Source organism: Aptenodytes forsteri, unplaced genomic scaffold (genome assembly GCF_000699145.1).
Source record: "Aptenodytes forsteri isolate BGI_AS27 unplaced genomic scaffold, ASM69914v1 Scaffold2, whole genome shotgun sequence".
NCBI classification, from domain to species: domain Eukaryota; kingdom Metazoa; phylum Chordata; class Aves; order Sphenisciformes; family Spheniscidae; genus Aptenodytes; species Aptenodytes forsteri.
Genome location: NW_008795695.1, coordinates 5,687,419 through 5,710,756, shown reverse-complemented (window position 1 = coordinate 5,710,756; position 23,338 = coordinate 5,687,419). Strand labels below are relative to the sequence as shown.

General features: G+C 38.1%; 1 long non-coding RNA gene across 1 annotated transcript; it reads left to right on the top strand.

Annotated features, from left to right (window-relative positions):
- The first annotated feature begins 3,205 nt into the window (after positions 1-3,205).
- LOC109279561 lies at positions 3,206-14,794 on the top strand. The gene is made up of 3 exons (XR_002086238.1): positions 3,206-3,292; positions 7,271-8,160; positions 9,282-14,794. It is a non-coding gene; the product is annotated as an uncharacterized LOC109279561 (long non-coding RNA).
- The last annotated feature ends 8,544 nt before the right edge of the window (positions 14,795-23,338 follow it).

Genomic DNA, 23,338 nt, shown 5'->3' with positions numbered 1-23,338 from the left:
CTGTCCTAATTTATTCATTTTTAATAAAAGACACCAATACGAAGGAGGAGACCTGTGGACTCTCGAGCTAAAACTGCAGTTTGAGAGAGCTTGTCCAGTGGCGGGGCTCAGTTTTAACTTTGTGCTTATGAGAAAATCAGTTTGAAGGACCGGCCGCATCAGTTGCTGGGACCTGGGGAGCAGCACAGGCTTCCTCGGGGAGTGCCCGTCCTCGCTCCATCGCCCAGCCCGCTCTCCCCAGCCGGCAGGGACCCGGGCAGGATGACTGCAGGACAGCTGCGGGAGCAGCTCTTCTGGGCGGTGCATCGCTGCACGTATTTTTTGTTGCTGGCATCGCAGCGATGTGGCTCTGTGGGAGCCCGGGGCCACACTGCCCTCTCCCCAGCTACGCGATCGGGGAAACACAGCTTTGCTGCCGTTGTCTTCTGACTCATCCCACATCTCCTCATTTGTGGGGAATGTGGGAGCCTTCTTCTTGCTACGTGTTGGTCTAGTGTCCAGTAACATGAGCCCTCATCCTCTCCCAGGCCTGCAGGCACCATGCTCACGTACGTACGTGGGAAAATATTGCAATAGAAGGGAGTGTTAAGACGATTATCAGGAAGGCATTTGCTAGACGCAGTCATGGTTCTTGCCTAGGTGGAAAGGAGGACTACACAAATCGGGAGAGTAGTGCTACCTGCAGCCACTGCTGTGCCTGCAGGTACGCCTTGCGGGAACGTCTGAGGTTGCATCTGCATCTGTGAGACAGCAAGTGTGTTGTCTTAAGCATAATTCTGTGGTAAAGCTGTTGACCGCATGGAAAACAGCATTTCCAAACTAGAAAAGAAATTTTTCCCTCTCTGAATTCATAGGTTTTCACTCATTTTAGTAGAATACTGTTAAATTATATCTGATTTTTCGGGAAGAACCCATTGTTTCCAGAGAAGGAATCACCTCATGCTATTTTAGAGATCTGTGACTGAAGACTTTTATTCTGCATTTTATACTGAGGCCAACCACAGAAAAAAATTAGTCTAGAAATGAGTCATGGGTTTTTACAATGAAGGCAATTAATCACTGGACCACCCTGACATGGGTTGTGGTGGATTTTTCATCACTAAAATTTTCTATCAAAATATAATGTTTTTATAAAAGACATGCCCTTATTCCAACAAGAATTAATTTGTGAATGTCCTATGACCTGTGCTGTACAGGAGATCAGTCTCAGTTACTACAGTGGTCTCTTCTGGCCTTATGATTTATGAATGTACATGTATGCATGTATTTGCTTCAGTAGTTATTTAAAATGTTTAGTGTTTGTATTTTCAGTATTTTCTTTCAAAAAATTAAACCTTTTGTGGTGATTGCACGAGTCATGTTTCCCTAAAAGCAAACAGCATAGAAACAATTGTTGTTTTGGCTACTTTGAAGTTAAATAAATAAATCTTTTAATTAAATCTGAAGGATTACTGAATGTAAAGGGGAATAAGAACAAACATACAAGTAATTTAAAAAGATCAGAAATACAGCCAGCTAACTTCAAAACTTAATATTTACGAAGGCCAAAAAAGCGGCTTAATTTTTAAAAGTGCAAGTTCAACACAACAACAAAATAGCCCCCTACAACTTTCCAATGTTAAATTAATTAAACATTTTAAATTATGCCATGAAACTGGGGGAATACTAAAATCTGACACAGGCTGTAGTCTGCTTCATGTAATACTTTGTTGTTTAATATAGGCAGTGGTGATTTAAATGCAGTTTAATATAAATACATATGCATATACACTTGAAGAATCACTTTAGAAAAAAGACTAAGTCTCTCTTCTAGGCGGTAATCTGATCATTTCCGAGGTAGCCTTAATGTTTATTTAAAAAAAAAAAAAAGAGCTATGTATCTATAAATGTAAATTTTATAAAGCTGACAACATGTGCAGACAGCCGGTGGCTGGGATGAATGCTTTCCTCCAGGTGAAGAGCAGCCGTGGCAAACAAAAGTTGGGACTGGGCCGTAACTGTCTTTTGGGTCGGATGCCCCGTCCCCTGAGGCAGGAGGGGGCAACACTAACACTAACAGCGTGATTGTAAACCAGATAGCGGGGAGGCTGGTCTGCCATTGCCGATCTTGATAAACTAAACCTCCCCTGGGAAGTGTCACGTGTATTCAAAGCGTGCGGTGCAGCCTCCTGACCTCTGGAGCCCACACATATACCTGCAGAAGCACTTCGTGGAGAGACACGGAGCGGCGGTGGCTCTCTCCTTTCACTTGAGCTCTGGCAGAGCCCCGCTGCCCCTGGGAGCACCCTGCGACTGCTGCTTGGCGAGAGCAGTGACCTGCTAGGAGGGTTTTACCCAGAAACTGCCTGCCAGACTTGGAAGCAGATGCTCAGCTGGTGTAAGACGGGAAATGACACTGAGGAGTGACATTGCTTTCTGGCTGCCTGAGGTTCTGCCTAGCACTCGGGAGCACTCAAGGGCTTTCTGAGACATTTAACAACCTCTCTTACCCTTTAAGTGAAGAAAGTTTTTGGCAGTAGGGTGTGGGTCAAGCTTTCAAACTGCTTTTCAAGGGTTCGGTATTCTGTCTTAATGGAAAAGATTAGGTACACCGTAGTTAATACCGCTATATTTACTGATGAGGTGTGGATTGATAGGTACTGTGTAGGGACAGAAGGAAGCTGTGTTTTCCAGTTTTCCTTGCTCATTTACTATCTCTCCATCATTTACTTTCAATTAAAAGATTAGTGGTAATTTAGTTCAACCACTATGGTATGAATTTCCTGCTTCTCTAATTACAGTTGAGGAGGGAGTAGGGATAAAGAAGTAATCTTGTAGGTTTGGAGAAGGAATAGATAACTTCTAGCAAGCGATCTTTACCCTGAACTCTGCCATGGCCACTAAAGATTACTATTAAATGTGCCAAGAAGAAAATGCAAATTAATATTTGTATCTCAGTATAACCTACTGGAATGACACTTAAGCATTTTAAGGGATTAATTGAAGCTCATTTGTTGCCAATGTATATACTTATTTATTTCAGCAGAAATAACATCCTCTTAAAGTGAATATTTGGGTAGTAATACAGGCCTGCCTCTGAGAGCAAATCTTCTGAAGGAGCTGCAGATCACAACACCCAGGCAAGCAGCTGCACACATAAGGGTTATTTTCTCGGGCTTTCTTTTACCTTTTTAATCCTCTTATTCTTTTCTTTGCAGAATAGTGGAATTTTTTACAGCTACAGAATGGTCCTTTCTTTATAGGATATATGATTGTTTCTTGAAAAAGGATGTTATGCCTGCAAGTTGTGCAGGTCAGTTTATAAGCAATATGGGTAACGTGTGTTTAAAGCCTCACATCTGATTTGGTAAATTTAGTCTTACCAGGCTACCTGGAATTAGGCTAGTTAATTGGTGGAACTGTTTCCATAGCCTTATTACATACCATGGGGCTGCTGCTTCTCTCTACTGAGGTAGTTTACACAGATTTGAAGGAATATAGTGGTTGGCTGTACTTTTTTGTAAGACATGCAGGTGTATATACAATGGGAAATGCTTTCACTGACTGACTCAAACTGCTGGATAGGAAGCCTAGTCACATTAGTTAAATTTAATGTATCAATAGTAGCTTTAATTTGCTCAATGGCAGGCAATTGAAGCATTTGTTTCAGTGTTTGGCATTAAGATTCTAAAAACACTTATTTCTTTGATTTATCTTACTCATACAACTGCGTCCATTCTTTAAGGCTGCTTATCTTGGTTTCATGGTCATAAGCTTAGAAACCAAATTCTCTGTGACAACATGGGTGGCAATCAGGTACCTGAACAGCAAAGTGACTTTAGGTGTTCATTAGTGACACTAGACCCCTTCATTCTGAGTAATTCAGTCACTTCCCAGGATAAAATATTAGACTATGTTATTTTCATACAAATGCTCATTTCTGGGGGGAAAACAAACAAACAAACAAACAAACCCCAAAGCAATATCATTAGTCCAGTCTGAGCTCAGTGTAACTGGAAAATAGCAGCACATCACAGAACAAAGATTCTCAGAATTATGCGGAAACTACACAGAAGCTATCAGGAAAGCTTAAATTAATGATGTCCTGTTGAAAAGTGTCTTTTCTTAGAGTGCACTTACAGAACAACTCATCAGGCTGGAAAATAATAAAACAAGAAGGCAAGATGATAGCCAAAGTTGTTCAGCTGTGGGACGATTTACTGAATACTTTAAATTCACACTTTATCTGATGCTTCTCATTTTTGATCCCTGTTTTTCCCTGTTACATTAACCCCTTTAGGCAGTCATTCATGCACATTTGCAGAGTGAATAAGACAATGTCTGCCTGTTTCCAGATTTAAAAGCAATCCATAACATCTCATTCAAAATGCCATTTTCAGCAGAGATTAGTGATTAGCTTGCTTCATTTTAAAAGAAATTTAAATTTATTTGAATAGCGTTTGAATCTACAGCAGTGATACCATGAAACTAAAGATTATGGCCTGAATAGCTCATTGCATGTGCTTTCTTCTTTCAAAAGCACAGAGGCCTGTATTATTTTAAATATCCCCTAGCCATTGTTGGACTTTCTGCTGAGAGTCCACTGGACTCTTTCCCTTTAAGCCAGTAAACCTAAGTCCTCTTTCTTCCTTTCAATTAAAATGAGATTAATCAGCTTAAACTTATGACTTCCTTATGCCAATCCATCAAGAAAAGCTGCCATTAACTTCATAAACAAAGTAGCTTTTATATCAAATTTCCTCCACCTTTCCCACAGTAAAGATGGAGCTGGGAGAGACAGGCTATTGCTAGGATTCTCCATCAGGATATGAAAAATATGAATTGCTGAACAGAACAAAAAGAGCATCCCTAAGGCAGGCTTGTTTTCTACTTCATCGTGGCTAATACTCATAAAAAACAGTGTTAGGAATAATGTAAATAGGGTTTAAGGTGGAGAATAGCTCCCCTAAAAAAGTCAGCAGTTGTCTCACAGAGCTGCAGCTGAAATCCTGTCCCACACTCTATGCGAGATTCCCAATGCAGATTCATAGGGGGATGCCCTCCAATACAGTTTATTTGTTCATAACAAAATACAGAGCTGGATATTTAAACCAGAATTATAATAATAATAAAAATCTTGCTCTACAAACCCCATAAATGTACGTCCCACTTGTAAAATGTGTCCCTAAGCGATGGCTTTCCACTTGAGAGCAGAGGTGGCAGTGGACTCTGGTCTTGGGAGTGGTGGTTCCCAGCCCGGGTTCAGTCAGTGAGCTACTCTGGAATGGCCTGTGTCCTACTAGTGACATCTGTGCAACAGTTGTTCTCTTCTTCTTTTCCATTAAGATTGTGCAAATATTTACTAAGATCTTTTGGGCAGAGTCCATAAAGATTGTGCAGTGAGAGAAGAGGGGAAGGAAACCCCTTTTACACAGTGACAAGACATTTGCCATGCCACCTAGAAATTATACTGACTGAAAAGATTTAATTTCTCTTTTAGCCTGGCAATAAATTTACATACCTCAAACAAAACTAAGATGTGCAGGGGGTGGCTTATTTATCATTTATAGAAAACTGAAGTGGTTCTTTGGTCAAAAGTGAAAATGCTTCCATGCTGGGAGGCAGCTTGCACACATTTTGTTTCTTCCTCAGTGGCCTGGAGCCCAGCTAAGAGCCGTTGTTTCTGTCAGGGCAGAAATGCACTGACAAAGCTCTTTCCTCCTGCTTCCGTCCCACATGTCATGCACTAACTGCATCCCTGGCATCTGCACAGCACCACTCAAGTTCAAAAAGCTGGGCTTTCTCACATCCCGGTCTCCATCTGCAATCATTGTGGCAGCACAGGGCAATGCTGGAGGGGAACGAGCGTAGAGACCCTTAACCTTTTGCCAGCGTGAGCCAGGTTATCTGTACAGTGCAGTCTTGTGCTGTGCAGAGCTGCTTATGTGGGCCTGAGGTCAAAAGAGTCAAACTGAAGCTTCAGTGGGGGAATATAAGCCTTCCTTCTCGCGTGACCTGGGTGCATTGCTGCCCCAATGCAGCCATCCCACTGTGGCTTTCAGAGCTAATGCAGCCAGTATCAGCTTGTGCACTTTTCCTTCATCCTTCACCTCACTAATATTTCAGCATTTTTTGATCATCACCCACTTTCATATGAAAAAAAGTAGATTGCTAAACAGTTTCTATTAGCTTTGCGCTCAGTAATCACTATGGGGTTATTTCTTTATTAGTAAAGTGGGGTAATACCATTTAGTCATGCTCCCATACTGCTTTATAGTCTGGAAATATGAAATGTTAAACATGCATGGAGCGGTATTAACCTTGTAAGCTCATCTGGGCAAGAATTGCATCCAGCTCTGTTTATTCTAAAAATAACATTTTTCTTAAAAGGGATTAAAGTTCCTTGAGTGCCATCCTCCCCTGCCAAAGCAAACCCATAAAAGCAAAAAGATGCCAAGCAATGGGACATTTCTTACTGATATCCTCTCATGGCATATTTTCCTTGACAATGATAGATTACATCTTTTCAAGGAATTTTTGCCTTCCTCAGATAAAGAAACAGAGCACCCTGAACATGTTAATCACTTTTGCTGGCTATTAAAACCCCTGCCTTAAAACCTCAAAAATGCCAGTGAAAACTGAGTCTTGACAGATGGTCGCAGGCTGTGTGCAGTGTGTTTATCTGAGGACGAAGTATGAAGTCATATGTCTGTGTGTATGTCTGTGATGTATCTTCACTGTGCGCTTCTTGCTCAACCTTTAAATATCAGCTTATTGAGTGATAAACGAAGTAGAATATGGAATTTGCCTGGCTGTTTTCGTTAAAAATTGTGTCCCGTTTACAATCATTGCATCCATTTTTTCTCTTTGTGGGTTGCTGTGTTCTGAACTCAGGGTGAAATGTGTGAGCACAGGGATTTTTTTAAATGCAAAAAGGTGGCCCCAGGCAAGGTTTAGGTCTTCAGAGTACAAGACAAACTCTTAGAAATTTGTGCAGCCACCAAAGCAGTTAAGTCTTGCTTCTGTTCATGTCTGCTAAAGGTCTGTATGCCTGCTCTGCTAAAAGGTGGAATACTGAGGAAATCCACAACTGCGTTTCAAATATATTTTGTTAATAAATACACTATGAACTATCATATCAGGGCATAAACACCGAATGGGACTGCCAAAAAAAAGAGCTGCTTTTTATTAACCACTAACAGGATGATTGCCAAAACCAGAAGTCATAATCATATGAGAGACCTTCAGCTGTCCTTTCATAAATTGATAGTGATATTCTTTTTCTTTTTAGGCTTTTGTTTCTATGAGTCTGTAGCACAAATTACCGCACTTCTGTGGTGCTGTATGCCATACAATGAATCTTCTTGAACAAGAAATGAGAAGAAACTCCACTTTTTACTGAGAGAGGACTTGGAATGCTCTGGCCTGTCCACATCCCTTTACTTGCAAATGATTGATATCACTGTGGTTTCATGCAGTGAAATAATCACTTATGGAGGAAAATGGGCTCTGTCTAAAGAAACACGGTCTGAAACTATCGGGGTGTAAATAGTACTGTTTTTGTCATCAAGTGTGACTGGGAAAAGGTCATGTTATGCCAAGATTTACTGTAAATTGTTAGGGAATAGGATGGGTTTGGATTTACAGTTGACAAGCTTGACAAGACTTGGAAAACTAAGGGGGGGAAGCCACCCTTAGGGTACATAGGTGAGGAGTGGCACAGAATGGTGATAAAGATTTTCTCCTGATCAGAAAAGTTTCTGTAAAAGCAAGTTTTTGTTCTCTTGAGCAAAGAAGCGTATTATGTTCTCATTTTAATCAACAGTTAAGATACCGTTATGAGGTAGACTTAAACTGGACAACAATGTAGTTACTGAAACATTTCCCTGTGGAAGGAGGGAATGTCTTGTAGTGGTGAGTGTTAAACTTCTTCAAACTCTGTACTAGCCTCATTTTGTTCTGTGCTTCTAATTGTATATCCGCCGAATGGTGACACCTAACTTTGCAGATCTGTTGTCATCCTGAGCAGCAAGATGTTACCGATAGAATTAAAACCCTGTTCATTAATGTAGAAACTTCTCACCTGCATGCTGAAAATACAACCCATTGCAGGATGTGGAAGCACCGTTACAGGACACTACTGCATGTTGCTATCACTGGCTCATTTTTCTAAACATGCAGGTGAGTACCATTACACTCAAACAGTAAAGCCTCAAACTGTATTTAAACACTTACTTTGTTAAAAAAAAAATATATTACAAACTGCTGTATGAGGGCATAAGAGAGGTGCCGATAAGATTGACTAAAAAAGACTGGTGTGTTTGGGTTTTTTTTTTTGACCAGTAACAGGATAATTGCCAGGTAACTGCCTTGAGATACCTGGGAGATTTTATGAGAACTTGTAACATCACGCACCAGCAATTCAGCTGACCTGTGGCTTTACTGTGCAAAACAGTAAAGAAAAGGACTAGACCTATACTTAGAATAGATGCAAAGACCTGCCTGTATCAAATGGTATTAATTTAGTCACTCTTCAAACTGTCTTATCACCTAAGTACCTCTGAAGTTATCAAATATTGTGTAACCGTGGTGAGCAGAACAGCGTTTTAATTCTGTCTTGTAAAAACCCACTGCACACAGTGAAAATTGCCCTCACCTGTATTTAGAAATTTGCCCCTTAATAGAGAGTTGTAGTAAATTGAGAATTTGGCTCATTGGAAATACACTAAAATCGGAGACTATCTAGTTCATTAGGGATATTCAGCTCTTATAAGATCAGAGTGCTCTGACCCCATAGTTCAGAAGTTACTGACAAATTTAGATTAAAATATAAAGAATATATTAGACAGACTATCTCAAAACATTAATGCTCCCAATGGTTTTAGAAAAATCTATGAAATATGGTCTTTAGGTTGTTTACCCTGCATAGAATGGGGGATTAAGGCTAGAAAAAATGAGTCTGTGAAGCACATTTGGTCCAAAATCCACTAGAGTCAATTAAGATTTACATCGTCTTCAGTAGGTGTGGTATCAGCCATTAAGACAGAGTGAGATTCAACTGTTTAGTATAATACAAGAAAAAATTTAGTTGTTGCACAAGTTTAGCACTAAAGTTATAAGTTATGGAAGTATGCAGTCACTATTCAGCTTTGTTGGTGTTTGTTACATTTGACCATAGAAAGCCTTCTTTTACAGAACTTTTATTTTGAGAATGTTTGATCTCTATTTATGATTTTTAATCTTTATATGGCCTGTACAAAGCTCAAAAATCAACATGTTAACAATGAATTTTCACTTTTCAGATATAATGTGCAGATGCTTACCTCCACATGAGACTTGTGGAATAAACAAACAGCAGTGTTACCTGTCAAAACATAAAAATAGTGGGCGCCTGAGGTTTGTGTAAGTGCCATACAGCCAGCCCGTGTTTTCCTCAGGTATGAGTTCAGTGGAAATGTGATACAAAACGCAGCACAAAGCTCTTCGCACTGCTGGCCCCAGGCAAGCTGTTACAGCACAGGACACGTTCATGTTGGAGATAGTCACGCTGAGCTCCCTGTATTGTCAGTGGAGTGAAGCAGGCACTTTGAGAGGAGTCACCTGACCTATTTTAAACAGTTACTCAAGTGAGATGAATCACGTTCCTTTCTATAAAAACTCTTGATATGCTCTTCACTGACTAGCTGAGATGCAGGTTATTGTAAAACTCCAGTTTTTATTATAGTAGAGTACCTTTGCATTTGAAACCCTAGGGTACAGAATGCTAAACTGTGGCTCTTGAGGTTTTTTTTCTTCACCTTCAAGCCTGGCTCACCTTCATGGTCAACATGATTCAGATAGAAAGGGACTTCTGTAGCCAGTCTAATGCAAGTGCTTCTGGGTTATCTCAGTTCCCTACTCTAAAAGGAAATTCATTGATGTCTCCACCTGTACTGTGAGCTGTATGCAGCTGACAGTGTGTCCCACAGTCCTGGTTCCCTCATTGTCCTCATTAGACAACACATATAGCTCCTTATACACCTGTGTTCCCACTCTGAAAAGGAGAGAAAGAAAGAAAGAGGGATAATGAAAGAAGCAAAGAAAGAAAGAAGCAAGGAAGGAAGGAAAGAAGGAAAGAGAGGCTTTCATGGCGTGATGGTGCATACTCAGTCTCATCTTCACTGGCCTTACAACGTAAACACAATTTCTGGAAGTAGCTGAACGGTGAACCTCAACTTGCCATGGGGCTGGAAAGCCATAGCCATAGCTAAACTACAGACCGTTCCCAGAGAGAAACCTTCCCTTGCTCTTTTAGGTTGGGTATTGCATGTCTGGTGACTATTGGCTGTATGAAGACTTTTGTATGCAGCTCAGAGGGTCAGAGAATCTGGCCACTCCTCCTCTTCCAATGCATCGAAATCAATGGAAGTTTTGCTTGGAAGCTAAAAGTAGAGTTTGAGCCAATCTAAGATTGTGCATGCAAAGGTCTTCTAAAGTTTTTTAGTCATTCTGCTCACTGAAAATGCAAATTTGTTTAGTAAATACAATCATCGTGTGCATACTGCTATTTTCTAAATATTCAAGTAATGAGGGTTTCTCATGATTCTTTTAAACGACTGTATCACAGTTTCTTTTAAGTCACCCTTTTTAGGAATTGTTTTATAAGGATTCAGCTTGAATAAAAACATCTTCTGCTGAGGAATATCAACCCTGAGGCCAAGGGGGCATGAGGAACCCAGTCTAGACTGTCTGTGAGGCGTCTTAATGTTATTTCCTAAGTAACAAATCTTTGCTCTTGATCTGATGTGTTCAGGTTTTACTGTGAAACATCGCTTTTCTTAGAGAAGTCAGGCTCTTTTTCTCAGTAAATTTTTCCCCAGGGTTAGCTGTTCTCAGGAAAATTTTGGTCAGTGAAGGCTTTGAAGGAAAAGACTTTCTGCTGGAAAAGACTGTCTATTTAAAAAACTCAGACAATTTTTTTTCAGCACAGTAAGGGTCACTAAAATATTTTGGTTTAATAATGACATGAATTTTCTACATTTTATATTCATCCATAGCACTTAGACAAAATTGTATGTATTTCCATGCTTTCAGTTTTCATGAAATCACTTATTTGGCCTTTAAAACTTTCCAGCTTCCATGGATGGAGAGATCATTACAAATTCTTTTCCATTGATTTGGAAAACATTTTATTAATCCTAAAAAAAAAAAAAGTCTTCCATCTTTTGTTTTTTTGCAACTGTGAAATATCTCTCTCTCTACTTTGTTTTATTCTCCTCACCTTTGTAAAATTTCCCCTATTAGCATGGACAATTTACCACACAAACCACCTATCCAGCTGCACGGTGATCTACTATTCTGTTTCATTCATTCATAGAGATCTCTCGCTTCCCCCAGTGCAACCCCAGATTCCACACAATTCCTGTTTCAGATCTTCTCCAGTTTGCAGAATCTAGTCCGCTTTTGCTCAATAACAACATGCGATTTTTTTTTCAGCAGCAGTCTGAGCGTTTTGCACTCACAATGACAGCGTATATAAATGCAGATCAGTGTCTCCCTTTCATTAGGTTGTATTCCCTTTCCCTCTCAGAAGGTGATTTCACCATACCAAACCCAGTGATAAAGCCCTCCCTAGCGAAGGGGCGTAGGCAGACTTGAAGACTCCAACTTCCTTTTCAGTAAGTGTGGAGTTTTTGCCCATTTCTTATTAGAGAATATCCTATGCTAGAGCCCAATCAAAAGAAGCTTATTAAATTGAATGGGATTTTTTCCATAGACTTTTCTAGGTTTTGGATCAGTATCCACAGAAAACCATCTAATAAATTATAGAATAATTGATAGTCGATGACAAGAGTTTCAAATGCAGGCTCGCCACATCACTGCCAGTACTGCCTTGAAGATATAGGAGCTATATAAATCTAGGAATAATGAAATCATCCATTTTTTCCAGAGACAAATGCAATCCAGAATTGAAGCTGTGAAACCACATCTAATGCTAGACAAAGGGAATATTAACATATGTATGTTTCCAACTATAGGGGTATTTCTTGAACTGTGTGTTCTTATTCTTGCCTTTCAGACAGCTTTTTTTCAAACCCAGCTTTCCCAAGTGAAGCACTGCACTACACAGGTGAGAAAAAGCTGATGTAAATATGTTAGTGGTCGTTCATGCAGCCAGACACCAAGGCTTTGCTGATTTCATGTGTCTCTCTGACATCCAGTGATCTCAGAGGCAGAATATAGATGTTCTGTTGCTAATACTACTTTGTTCCTCAACCTTTGTCATTTTGAGTCATCATTTTTGTGATACCTGCTTTTCTGGAGTTCATTACTTTTTACTGGGTTGCTACTTTTATCTTCTGAAAATGTCCGTTAATGAGAAAATATTTACTCTGAAAGTTCAAATATTTGTGGTTGCATATAGCAACATACTTGTACAATCAGACAAAAGAAGTCTGACAGCATCGCAGAGTTGTGTATGCTGTTTATAGTGATAAATCTTGTATGTGGGATCAGGGTTCCCACTTTTATACACAGGAATTCAGGCAAAGGTTATAATATGGATGTCTGAAAATTTGAAAAATTTAAAAATGAAAGATTAAGGATACACTTTTGCATTAGATTTGATGGAGCAGATCTGTTTTTTATGCCTAGTTACTTTGATCTTGAAAGGGTTGCTCATATTCCCAAAATATGCTCACAGAATCAGGAGTTCTCCCCAGAAAAAAAAGTAAAAATATCCTTGGGAGAGTGAAAAGGCAATTACTGCACATCAGTTTTAACTTGTAAGGGTGCACAGACACACATGGCAAGTGTCATATTATAGACATAAAGTGGAATTTGTGGATTTTATTATCATTTATGCCCTCATTTCTTGAGAACCTCTGCTCTGCAGCAAGTCAGAGAAGGTGGGTTCTATTACATGGTGCTGCCATTACACACAGATGTGTATGTCATCATTCAGTAGGTGAAAAAAACAATAAAAAGTACACAGGATCAATACGAATGTTGTAGAACCTTTTAATTTTCATTAGGATTTTCTGTAGATATTTTTGTTTCTTGAGAACAGAAAGTTTACTGAAAATGAAATAAAGATGTTCTTCCACAAGCAAAAGACAGGGCTAGATTTATAACTTCTCCCTCTTTTTTTTTTTTTCCCCCTCCCTAAATAGTTGTTTACCCATTTTGATGAAATGATCGAAAATTCTATGTAGAGCAAAAAAGATGGTCAAATATTCCTCTGCTAAGTACAACGACCTCGCAGAGTTATGGTCCTTAGGTCTCACACAAAGAAAAGGGCAATAGGCTTTGAAGCAACCACGACGAATGGGGGGAAAAAGGGCATAACTGAAGACCACATACAGACACTGGATGGTACACCAATAGAAGGAATGTAAAACTTGCCATTTTATCATCGTAAGGGGGTAAGCCAAGTACTATGATATAGACAAATTTGTGATACTTTTGGGGCACCTGACCTCCTCCAGTTTCCGTGAACTGTTACTTTAACAGAGACTTAAAGCAGCAAACATTCATCTTCAGAAGTCCCTGTAATAAGATATGCATCGAACAATGTCAGCTTGAATTAAACTCATGTGACTGAAAACACTGGGTATCTAAATTACATCCTATTCACTTGCTTAACTTGTTTGTATGACCTGTAAAATTTATTTTTATGTAAAATACAGTATAAATGCCCTGAAGCCCTTCAAAAGGAGATTAAGTCCATGCCTAACTGTAATTGCTTTTGTGGATTTTAGTCAGACCCTATAATATATGTGATTGTAAGTTATTTTATGTACTATATGATTATTATAGATTGCTAAAAAAGACCCATATTTAAGAAAATTAAAAATAAATGAAAAGGTTATTTTCTTAGTTGGTGGCAGACATTCAAAATCTGCTTGTAAATGAGTGTATTTTTAAAACCAAATACAAAGGATCCCTTTAAGTATATGTTTTCTTACCTTGAGGCTTAGACTGAAGTTTTTGTGTATGATTTGTTGATACAAAGGTTAGATCTGGCTTCAAAAATGGCAAAGTATCTTTACGTAAAGTCCAAATACGTCAGTGTTCATACACTACCCCTTTCTAAGACCTTGCAGAACCCAAATGAAAATGTTTATTTAAACCTGTTCCCTCACTTCAGAAAGCCAAAAAAAGAAATACAACAAAATTCAAACTGCAACACCTTAGTTGGATCTTTTTCCATGACGGTCAGGCAAAAAAGCTGTTTCCAACATTTTTAAAAGAAACCAGAACTCTTTAGCTTATCTTGGTAACATGGTATGGTTCCATGAAAAACTACAGCCTCTGTAATTTTTGTTTTATATGTGTGCTCTCTGTTTGTATATGTATATGTAAAACTTCACATAGACTTGCATGAAAAGATATTTCAGGTATATTGTATGGGAGGTGTGTATGAATGCTTGAATTATGACCAATTGTCACCATGCTGTAGTTAAGGTTGTTTTCTGTTTATAAGAAAAATTGTCAGCTGATCCAAAATTTTCAGAATATAATAATAGTTTTTAAAGCAACAGAAAAAACCTCAGCTAAGCAATTAAAAATTCTTCCTCAAAATTTATCAGTTTAAATTTATACTTTCTGAGTCTCCTAGTGCTGTAAGAAATGGTTGAATGAAAAAATTTCCTAGGTTATGACTTATGTCTTCAGTACAAGCTGTGACTGTAGGATCTGTGACATTGCAACACCTCTTTTCACAAGGGGCTTTTTTTCGGGAAAAGAATTATATTTATGCAATCCCCCTAAAAGAAATGGAAAATTAGATAACAAAAATGTGCAGTTATGGATCAGCTAAAGTTATTCTACCTAACAGATTAAATCCAAAACCTAAGAAACAATAAAATTAAACATCATCCTATATTCATCTACCCAAGAAAAGTATCTCGCCAACAGTAACCTTCATATCCCATCTCAGAGCTGTGCTAAGAGGGATACCCATTCTTCAGCAGTCTGCTGCAATCTAGAGCCGTGCACAGTGTGAGGCAGCTGAACACAGGGGACGCTGAATGGGACATCCACTATTTGTAATGCAGTTAGATAGGAGTAAACTATATTTTTCCATTACTTTTAAAGGCAATAACGTCCTGGTTTTGTCTATCTTCACAAAACAGACTTTTTTTGAGAGAGTGGTGGTGGTGGTTGGGTTTTTCTGAAGGATTGTAGTGATGGATTTTTTACATTGATTTTGGATGCTGACTCTGGTTTCTTCCAAAATAAAAAAAACACCCCATAGTCTAGGTCTAGATCTCACGTTTAGATCTCAAAGTGCTGAACATAGGTATATTCTGCTTTGGTTTGGACCTGTCTTTGTCTGTTACTTTCAGAGAGTGTAAAATGTTTCTGCTTCTAGGTATTCGCTAACTCCTTCTGGAGTTGATTTATGTAAATAACTTATATCCTCCCTTCCCTGGTTTTCCTGGCTGCCTCTGTTCTGTTGCTGTTTTAATTCAGAGTGTAAACTCTTCAGTGCAAGGACTGTTTGCTTGCTGGGTGTTGGTAGAGTGCCTAATGAACAGAATCATGCTCAAACCTGGCCTCTCGGCACTCCTGTAATTCAGTGATAAATGGGAATAAGGTACTAATCTGGGACCTCAGAATCTTTAAATTGCTAATATATACCTCCTAGATACAACATTATGAAAGTAGCTAGTCTTATCATCTTCTCTGGGTTTGTTTTATCTACGTCCCTAAACTCTGAGCTTATAAACATGGGTTCTCTTGCTTCCTTGCAGTTGTTGGGATTGAACATCATCCTGCAAGAAGTCACTATCTCTTTGAAAAGGCCAGTTAAACTGCTAAAGTGGGCACTGTCTAACCCTTCTCAGTCAAAATCAGCCCCTTTGATCTTAAACAGATGTGATATTTGGTCTTTCCAATCTCAGCTATTGACTGAAAGCTGTTCAGTAACTACTACCATAAGCTGCTCACGTCTTCTGGTGGGACAGCAAAGGCCAAAAGAGACAGCGGGTCCATGTCCTGAGACATACTCAAGTCAAAAGCCTTATGATACCCTATGGCTAGCTTCTCTGCTGATGCAAAAGGATAAACCTCTGTGAAAATCAATACACTTGCCCATTTAAACATTGTGAAATTTGGCCTGCGGTTTTCCAAAAACTGCTGATCTACCAGAGGAGGTTGCCCTCACATTGGATTTTTATTGATATATCTTTGAGCCTGTGTGCCTTAAGTTTTAAAGTATGTGAAGTTTATTTTATTGAAAGGAATGTTTATGGTGTATAGTGAAAGCATTTGGCTTCTGACTTCTGGCTTTCATTCCACCAGTTCAATCATGAAGTGGTTAAGTGTTATTTATAGCTCTTAGACATTCTTTAAGGATGAACACATCTACTGAAAAAACAAACAGTCTTGGTGCTCATGGGTAATTTATAGCAATTTTAAAGTTGGGAGAAAACTGTGATCTCATACTACAGGCTAAAAACCTGTCCGTTCATTACCGCATGGCAATGGAATTTGGTTGAGAGGTTGACATAATCTGAGGAAGCTGAGATTCACAGCATCCAGGTACAACTGAGCAGGGAAAGGCTCAGTTACATGTCCTCAGGAATTACATAACTTTTCTTTCCCCAACTTTTTTTTTAATACTAGACATGAACAGAGGATCAAAAAGACCTTATCTTTTTTTCAGTGCACTCCATACATTTTTTAATTTAATTAAAAAGATTAATTCTACCGGTGTTAGAATATGTCAGTTTACAGAAAGCAGAAACTCGAGGTTTCTTTTCAGTAAGAGGTTTTTATATTTTAAATCATAGACTGTAGGGTCAGAAGATTTTTTTTTATACCATAATTTGTTAACTGTAATTTAAGTACACCTTTACCTCACTTTGAGTGAACAATGAAATCCAGTCTTGGTCTGACGTCTTTAAAAGACAGAGAACCCGTCACCTCTATTTTGAAGTTGTCTCACTGCTGAGACGCTTCCTTGCCTCAATTTCAATATCTGGCTTCAGTGCACAGCTCCTGGTTTTAATTAGACCTTTCCTCATTGGATTAAAGAGCTTTTCAGTACATTTGGTAATTTCTTCAGATACTTGTACATTGCAAGTTATCTTCCTGTTTATAAAATAGTGAGTGAGCTTCTAACTTTCTCATTGTAAGGCATCTTCTCCAACCCTCAATTTCCTTTTGTGGGTTTTGGGCTTTTTTTTAGGGTTATGTTTTTGGTTTTTTTTTTCTTTTTCTTTTTTTTTCCACTAAAACTGTTATTCAACATATTTTTTACATGTGGGCACAAGACAGCAGAATTTGTCTAACCACTGCCGTACGCTGAGGTGAATTAATCCTTATTTTCTATTTCTTCTCCTCATGCTGCCAAGGATTGTCTTCACTCACTGTGCCTCTTTCCCTTGTAGTGGCAGGAAACCACAGCTCTTCCACACAGATGGGCAAGCAAGAAGTTTATCACTCCCATCCTGCCTTGTCCTTAAAACACATTTCCTTGAAGCCACAGCTTAGTCAATGGCCAAGATTGGCAGATTCCCCCATTGGCAGTTCCCTCATTTTTTAGGCAGGAGAGACCCATTCACTGCTAGTTGTCCTTTGGTTGTTTTTTCCACACTTTCTGGGCCGTTTCCTACGCTCCAGGCTTCTGTGACCAAATGGAGGGTCTAATTCATGTTGCCTTTTACAAGCTTGGTGTCCATAAAATGAAATGGAATTATTAACTGGACACGTGCATTCCTGAAACTGTTACCACCCTCAGTTTCAATTTGTCTGTCCCTATCCCCCCCTCTGTTTATGTCCTTTCTGAAGAAATTCCGAAGTGTCCTCACTTTGCTCTGTCTTATTTTTTCTCTTTAGTGTTTGGTGGATTTATCAAACAAGGCTGACAGAGTTTGTGGAGAGATAGCTTGGTTTCAAACAAACAAACAAACAAACAAACAAACATACATTATGAGTAGTAATCTAAAAGAAGATATACATAGATATAATTTATTTTGAAAGAAGATATTCTGAAGGAAAGGTTCCTGATTTAGGCACAGATCCAGAAAAACACCTAAGCACACATATAACATTTTTTTAAAAAAGGAATTTTTTTGGCTTCAGTAGATTGCATATACTTTAAGCTAAGCACAGGCTTCCATGTTTTCGCTGAAATCTTATGTTGACTAACTCTGCATTCTAACCTGGACTGCAGTACAGTTGTTCAATAATAGCTATTGAATAACAACTCTTATTATTCAATAGTTATTCAGTAGATATTATTCAATAACTCTTACAGATTTTTACAATTCCTTTCAGCTTGTGGTGATTGTATGAATACAATATATAGCCACAGAGCAGTATCTTTCTTCATTAACCTTCTTTTCTATATTTAATGATTTCCAAATTAAAACAATACTTCAAGAGTTTTCTTTATTAAATAAAGTTTGGGGTTTATTTATTTTTTTAAAATCTCAGGCAGTGCACTGTGATCTGGCAGTATCTTGCTTATAAAAAAAAATTTTTAAAGAGAAAGTAATGAACATTTTCATTCTGTAGTGAGCTCTGCATCGCTGGGATCACTTTCCGATTTTGTATGTAGAGTTTTTAGCATAATGAGGCCTTGTTCTAGTTAGAGTCTCTAAGTACTATTTTAATGAAAATAATAATAAACTATATGCTTAGATAATTAAATCATTCTTTCATGAATCAAAACCATATATTTATGTGCTCTTAGAAGTCTCATTATACAATCTTATCATACTTTTTCTTATTGCTTATTTGGTGATAAAATAAAAACAGAATAAGAAACATCAAAATAATAACAAAAACCCCCAGTGGGTAAAAGTGTGATGATGTGAATACCTGCTATGGCTGAGATCAGAAGTCATTGAAGGAAGAAGACATGATCACACATAAAAAGCATGTAGAATTTTTATGTCATACTTCCAATGTCATGGCTTAACAGCCTCATCCTGTGAGTTACAATCATAGAACATAATCAATTTAAGTGGGAGTCAATAAGAAATTATGTTGCTTAGCACTTCCCATGAATGACATATATCGACATCATTAATATTTCTGGTTTCAGCTGGGCACTGCCTTTGAAATGACATAAGGTTCCTAATTTCTCTGAGGCTATGATTCTTTGCATTTTCCAATCTTAAACTTATCTACTGACATATAAACAACATAATTACACAGATTACTATGAATGGAATACTACGTACTTCTTGATGTTGCTTTTGCATTTCCTATGATATGGAAATAAGTATTGATATTTTGATATCCTGGTTAACTTTTAAATTAAGATTTGACCTTTTAGACCTGTTGCTGACAATAGTGCTTACTGTAAATCCTATTTAAAGCTCATTCTGATTTGTAATGAGTAAATACTAGGAAGTATTCAGGGCTTTTTAGAAAGAATAAAGTGTTCACATTCAAATTATGCCACTTGGAAAGGATCCTCAAAGGATACATTTTAGCAGTAATGATGCACTAGATTGTATTTTGTTTTAATTATCAACCTTTTGTTACTGGAATACAAATAAATCTGTGAAGGGAGAAGTGATCTGTTCTGAAAATATTGTAGAACATTTCTTTTAAATCCTCCTCTGAATTACTTCCTTTAAAGCTGTTTTGTTTATCTTGGAACATTGGGATCTATCTGAGGTAAATAAAATAACCTGTTTTATTACTATTCTCTTTTTCTTTCGTTTAAAGTGTCTGAGGCAATTTTAATTACTCTTTGTGTTAATGTGCAGAGATTCTATTTACAAGAGAAGGTACAAACTTCTCTATATTACACAGGCATGCATGTACTGTACATTATGTAGCTATTATGCTCTCAAAGGAGGGCATCAGGATTCACTTTAGTACTTCAGAATCCTTTTATAATCTCTCCGGGCTGTGCAGCAGGTTTGGTGCTATGAAACAGATTATATGAGGAGTCCATGCTCACTGGTAGCCTGCGCTAAGTTGTGTCTTCAGCTTTTGACAGATTGATTCTGGATCTGATAATCAGTTTGGAAAAAGTGTCATCAACTACTTTCTGAAAGAGACTCTCCCTTTCATGTGATTTGCTGAAACTTAAATTCTGTTCATTCATGAATTAATTTACTGAGAAATCTTTTGAACAGCACAGCCAGTACTGAGAGGTAGTTGAAAATGCTTGCACTCAGGAAGCTCATGTGGCCTTGACAGGCTTATGTGGTCAGTGAGAGAGCTCACTAAACTAAAAATAAATAAAGTCTCTAAGTTCCTGTGCTCCTGTATGTTTATGAGACTCTCATGTTGTGCAAAAACCACACCTGCCAGTTGGAGAGGTTCCCTCACACACATGTTCAGAGCCTGAGGAGAGGTTCTGACCAGGGTTGAAGTTTTTTGGTGTGTTGATTGCATGTCCAGCAAGACATTGGCAATGATGGCCTAGCTACAGTAGATGCATGGCCAGTATAGCTGACAAATAAATTCCTGAGCAGATCATGTCTCCCAATGGAAAGAGAAAAGCGGTGTCTTTGTCAAGACAGTGCTCCAGGAACACCCAAAAGGCTTGTTTAACCGCATACAATTTAGCCAGATATTTCCTCTGCTCTTTCAGCTGACAATGGGGAGTGATGAAACACCTGCACGAAGGAAGCTGTGAGTTTCTTTGGATATCTGTTTGATTTTGACATCCATATATATAACAGATATCTGTACCCAAAGGAACCCAGTATCAATTCCTAGTCACTGACACCCAGGCACCTGCCTTGGCTAAAGTCTGACTCCATATGGAGACAACACGTAGACGAAACAAGAATGTCCTCAGTCAGGGACGGGCTAAGCAAACAGCGACTTCAGTAGGGCAGCACCTCAGACATGAGTGACGGTATGAATTACTTGATAAAAGCAGCTTCTAGCACATTGTCCTGTAAAAGCACCAGTCAGGCTTGACTAGGCATGGGTTCCCTCAGCTAGAATAAACTCAGCAGGATAACAATCAGTTATTCAGAAAATATCTAATCACAGTTTATTTGAGAACAATATGCTAAATGATATGAAAGGTGCTGAGGAACTGACTCATGAAAAATCATGTGAGGAGAACATCCATTAGACATTATGCATAACTTAGTGATGGTTTTCTTGATTGATAACTGTAAATAAGAACATAGTGTAAGAATGCACATGCCAGAACAAGTCAATGATCCATGTAAACTGGTATATTGCCTCTGGTAGTGTTGCATACCTAAATATTTACAGAAAGAAGATATAGAGACATAATTATAATAACTACCCATGTAAGACTGAATTCTGCCATTGTAGGTTATAGTGAATAGCACCGTACCTCTGTGAGTAGTCTGTCTGGTTCTAAATACGTAGTGCTGTGCAACGCAAGAGTGATAGTTTTGCAGGGGAGGGAAAGGAAATACCTTTATGACCTCATGTTATCCATTTATACTCTGAGTCATTAAAATGATTGCTTCTTATAAAAGTTATCTTGCTAGTAGAGGAATATGTGGGCAAATACTCCCTCTGACAATCAGTGTGCTTTGGATCAGACTCAAAACATACATGTTATTTAAACTTAACTTTCCTTGACTCCTACTGAATTATTTGCCCCTAAAAGAAAACATCTGACTCTCCATAAAACTGCAGTCAATGGTGAAATTCCTGTCAAGTACTGCAGGTCCAGCGTGCTCCTCAGGTTAATTGTAAATTACACCGTAATGTGTTATGCAAAAATAAGATTCTGTACCAGCAGTTTTCAACCTGTGGCCCACCAGTGAATAAGGAACAAGAGTCTATTGTCAGTAGATTAAATTTATTACACAGTGTCCCTTCTGTCGATGGAAAAATTTAGGGGATCTACAAATCAAAAAAAGATTCAACAACATTCCACTGTGTCCAAACGTGTAGTATCTAAACAAGTTGCCTTTCTGCTTGTCAGTTTTAATTATAGAGTAACTTTATTGTTGACCATGTAAGTTATTTTCTGTAAGCGTTAAGGGACTCACTAAGAGAAAATGAAGAGGAATGGAAGAGGAGTATGAAGAACAGATGAATTTCATAAAGCTGCGGTTCACTTCATGCCCACACGTCTAGGTTTTCTTTCTATGGAAATGAAGTTACAGTAGGGGGATGATTCATAACAGGGTCTTGCTCTGATGTGGCAGTAGGGATGTGGCAGGACTGTATTCCCTGATCAGGGAAGTAGGAATTGCTCCCAGGTCCTGCAATTTAGATTAGAAGAAAATATATCTTGCTATAACAGTTAAGACAGTAAACTCCATCAGTTCATCCGGTTTAATCCCCTTTTGCTCAAATACTTAGGTGGCTAATCTGATTCAGACAGTGTGTCATTCTATTTCTCAAAAATTTTATTTCAGTTAACCACATTTTGCTAGTCGGTATTTGTTTTTGCAGCCATAATGATGAAATATGTTTATTGGCTCCAGATACAAGAATTCTAAGCAGGTGTCTAGCTTTGTCAAATTTCAGTAATTCAGAACATCTCCCGTCCACGCTACTAATAACTGAAATTTAAACAATATAACCCTTTGTTTCGCTGATATCAAATCATAAATATCTCAATTTGGAATTGGCCAAGAAGATATGAGAATCTATATCTATAGTTCAATATCTCTTCCAGTATTTTGCTAATAATTTTGTCTGATTTTTTTAGAAGATTGTTGTCAGTTAGTAAATAACTGTAGTTTTCCTTTGCTGGTCATATCTCCATTGGATTTGGTGTCTTTCGGTATAGGATGATATCAGTGTAATCTGTTATGATATTATTATGAGAGTGACACCTGATACTTAGTGACACTGACAACTGATACTTAGGATATATTTGTTAGCTAATTTTTAAGCTGGTATTGTCCTTCAGTACTGTTAAAAATATCCTTATAACCAAAGTATTCTCAGGTTCAAGAAGGTTACTTTCATTACAAAAACCAATTACCCCCTGTCTTGTGTTACAGCAGAGGTCAAAAAGGGACACCTATTTGGCTTTTGGTTTTGGTTTTGAAAATGTGGGTTTTGTCATTCTTTGATTATTTCCTTTTTTACTTCCCCTTCCTTTTTTCCGAGTAATCATAGACGTGTGAAAATTGGTTAATTTTTACATTTGTCTTAGCCATTTTAGTGTTGCAAAATGTTGTATAAAAGACACTCTTAAAAACTCTGATAAAGAACTGTAATACCTTTAAACTGTGTTGCAGAGGAGAGAACATTTTGCTCCACTCCTGCCCATATACATAATCTAACCACCCACAAAGTATTAAGACACAGAGAGTATTCATAAACCCACAATAATGATCTTTCTGGATCCTTTCTTATTCCTATAATGTACACTGGAGGTGTTTGGATCAAAAGGAATTAATTTAAGGAAAAAAAAAATCAGTACTGCATTGCATAATTTCCTTTTTTT